We start from the raw sequence: 4,501 nt of genomic DNA on the forward strand, positions 1-4,501 counted from the left end.
AAAATGAACTTAAGATGTTGACAAAAAAATAATCCGTATAAGCAGAAGTGTTAACTTGATTAGATAACAAAACAAATGAACAACCATACTCACAAAATTTTAATAATCACATAAATTCAAAATAATGGTACGTCTCATCATAAGATACCAAACGCAACATTAATATTTAGTCTTTGGACATTAAATATTAACTTGCAAACGGTACTCTTTTGTAGTAATCAAATATTAACAATAAGTCCTGTCAAACAATTGGTTATCTTTGGATATTCCAATTATTCACATGGCCCACCGAATAATTGTTACATATTTATTACCACATGTGTATAATGTTATTCTGACCAATCATTTATCTTCCTTTGGGCCGATTAAATAACCGCATGAAATACATACACACTACCTTCTTAATTTATAAAAACATATTAACCTTCACAAGAGAGCCTACTTTGGTAGGATGTTGCTTCAATTAATTGATTTAATAAATTAATAACTTATGTACATACTTTAAGTGTGTAACTCGACCAATTATTAAACTTTTGTCCGATTAATAATCGCATAGTTACAAACACAACCGTCTTAATCTTATAAAACAAATATGTTCTATAAATTAATAATTTGTACATTATTTAAATTTGCAATCCGACCAATTATTAACCTTCCTTTGGGCCGATTAACAACCGCATAATTACAAATTTAAGTGGGCCTAAAATTGTACCAAATTTTGAATGTGTTATTAACACCGAAAATCCGAATGTTGTTTTATGTATCAAAATTGCATAAATTCCATATGTGTTACACAAAACAAATAATTGTGATTTTACTAATCACTCAATTATTTCTTAATATCAATCAACACAATATATACATAAAGACCGAAATATGTATATATATTTGAATGTGTAATATAACATGATTGATTATTCATCCAAATATAATAAATAATTAAATAATCAATTACACAGATTACTCAAAATTCTAAATTTATCAATTATTAGGTTAATTTATTTCCTTAATTCTGAATAAATAACTTAATTCTTGATAAATAAGTTATTATATTTATTTATTCTTTAATTGTAAATTATTATTATTAATAAAATAATAATCTCTTTATTCTTGTCTTTTCTTAATTTCTGAATATATTTATATAAATTGACTTTTTCTTAATTTCTGAATATATTCCATACATTAATTAAGTCATAAATTAAATGGATGATACATCCGTTTTTATACTAATTCATTAAATATATTACAAACTTAATGTAATCAATATTTATAAAAGATTATAAACATGATAAGTAACTATTTTTCTTTACTTAATTCTCAAATCATAACCTATAGATATATATTAAAGTTTTAAAATTCTAGAATTCCATAATATATTTTACTTTATTCTTAATTGTATATAAATGTATTAATACATTAACAATTATTTCAGGAATAAATATTTATTCAATCTTTAACTAATTAAAATAATATTATCATTATTTTAATTCCTTAAATTAATTATAATAAGTATAATAATTAATTATTATTCTAAAACTGAATTCTTTAATTCTTTACCTAATTATATAATTATTATTATTTTAATTCCTTAAATTAATTATAATAATTAATTATTATTCCAAAATTCCTTAATTCCTTATATATATTATTATTATTATTTTAATTCCTTAAATTAATTATAATAATTAATTATTATCCCAAAACTGAATTCCTTAATTCCTTATATATATTATTATTATTTTAATTCCTTAAATTAATTATAATAAGTATAATATTATTCCAAAACTGAATTCCTTAATTCCTTACATATTTATATAATTATTATATAATTAGAATGATAATAAATTATTATTCTAAAATTCAAATTTCCTTAATTAATTCGTACTCAAAATATATATATATATAACCGAAATATATATAATATATTTATAATATCTCTTTAATTATCTAATTAATAATAAATAGATATTAATTTGACCAATTCTTTAAAAAAAAATTCAACTTCTTTATCATATATTTCTCTCTTGACTTAAAAATTCAGGTTATTAATTTGAATTATTATTTTCAAATTAATAATTAAATCCAATTCTTGAAATAAAAACTTTTCCATCTTCTTTATTCTTTATCATCTTCTTTATTCTTTATGATTCTAAAACCGTTTATTCTTTATGATTTCTGAAAATTAGATGTCTAGAGTCTTTAATTCTTTACTATAACATATAATTTAATAAAGATCGTTTCTAAACTGTTCATCTTCCTCATGCTTTAACAAATATTCTTTAACAAATCCTTTTCAATATTTGATATCTTTCTTTATAACATATGATCAGTTCTTTATTTTAACTTCTTTATTATATCATTCTAATTAATTAAATATTCATATATTATATCTAATTAGAGAATATGAACCATTCTTTAATCATAATTCTTTAAACAAAATATATTAATCTGAATATCTAAAATTATTTAGATACTTGATGTCTTTTCTTTATTTTAATCTATTCCAAAATTTTAGATTAATATATACATCAAATATTGTTATTACTATTCATTAATTCATTCTATCATTATCCGTTCTAGCCAAATTAGATGAAGAACATAACTAGCCAAATTAGATCAAGAAAAAAAAAATGTCTAATCATATTCTTAAAAAATTCTTATAAACTTAAATCTCAATAGATCGACATAGAGAGGGCTCTGATACCACTTGTTAGAATCTTTAGTCTAGATCTTTAATCCTTAAATCTATATTCTTAATTCTCTATGTCAATAAATCGAGATAAACTGTAATTGCGGAAACGTACCTGGATCTTTAATGAAGAACGGTTCATTAAGCCGTTCTTCGTTATTCTCTTCTTCTTGTTCTTGGATCTGGACCTGAATCTGAATGTGGATCTTCTCGTTCTGGATCTGGACCTGGATCGGAATGTTTGATGTGGGTGGGGTTTAAGTCTTCCAACCCTATATCGATAGCCTTCTTGAGAGTTCTTGAGAGATGAACTAAATCCTTATTGTTCGATGAGAGAAACAAATAGGCTGGCTATCTATATGGGTTGGGGACCTAGCCCTAATATACCCATTTATTATTCGGCCCATCAAAGAAATAATGAATGGTATTTCTGCTTCTACACAAATATGTCCCCATATTTATTATAGATGTCCAAATAAGCCCATAACCTTTATACTTTAATAGATCACTTTATTTGGGCTTTAATCTTTATTATGATAACAACTAATATACAATTATTAAATTATATATGTACCCAAATATTGGAAATAATTCCAACAATCTTCTCCCTCAAAATGGAAATGATGTGTATTGATATTAATATTAATAGTTTTATTGATTTCCATTTAAAACATTTTAATTGAAGTTAAGTTTGATAAGAACCTTTGTCATTTTATTATTTGGATGAAACAAAATACACTAAAAAGAAAAATCAAATTTCTAGGATAAATGGTGATGTAAAGTGATATGTTATGACTTCAAGTTGCAATATGATTATCTACACACATTTTTTTAGATATTTTTTATTATCAAGAATATGTAAATATATTTTTTATTTCAATTTAATTATACTAACATTCCATTTTTAAACAAAAAATACATTTTTTTTATATTTGTATAAAATTTAAAAATACATAATTGTAATTCCCGGAAAACCCTTATCCCGGAAAAGTTCGATGTTCGAAAATTTCAACATCGATTTGTGTGTCAAAATTCTTTTTTTAAAATAATGTATTATTTTAAAAGATTTTAAACATATCCGGATAGATTTCAAATTAATTAATAAATTCAAATATAATCAAATATCCGGATAGATTTCAAATTAATTAATAAATTCAAATATAATCAAATTAAAATTTGATTTTTTTGAGATTTGTGTTTAAATTAATTATTTTATTAAAATGAATTAATTTAAAAGATTATTTATTTAAAATAGAATCGCCAATTGATTTTTAAAATTAATAAAAGGTGTACGTGTACAAACCTATTTTTCACTAGAGTTTCGTTTAATTCGAAATTTGGCGATACTCGGGAGAAGGCTTCCGCGCTTCATCCTCCGTACCCGTTTTAAAAACGGTCTCTACTTTATAAAATCCTAGCTTTTGAAAATTGGTTGTATACCGTTTTATTTTAACCAATTATTCTTTCGGTCCTAGGCATACACATGTTTTTGTGTATTTAAAATTTATAACAACAACATTTAAATGATGGTACTTGTTGCTAGTGACAATGACTAAGAAAAAAAATACCTAAAGAACATTAGTATTTAAAGACATTAGGATTTAAAAATAAATTTCAAACGAGCCCTTATCAAAATATTGTTTTGTGAAAATATTACAAAAATATTTTGAAATAATTTTCTATTTTCTTGGAATTTTTAGAAAATGGTTTGAAATCCCAAAATTATAAAAATAATTTTGGAAAATAAAAGTGCAACCAAACAGGCCCTATGACCGATGTCTTCAGTCATGTGCATTTTTATTAGTCGGGTCT

This window comes from Impatiens glandulifera, chromosome 7, assembly GCF_907164915.1.
Source record: "Impatiens glandulifera chromosome 7, dImpGla2.1, whole genome shotgun sequence".
NCBI classification, from domain to species: domain Eukaryota; kingdom Viridiplantae; phylum Streptophyta; class Magnoliopsida; order Ericales; family Balsaminaceae; genus Impatiens; species Impatiens glandulifera.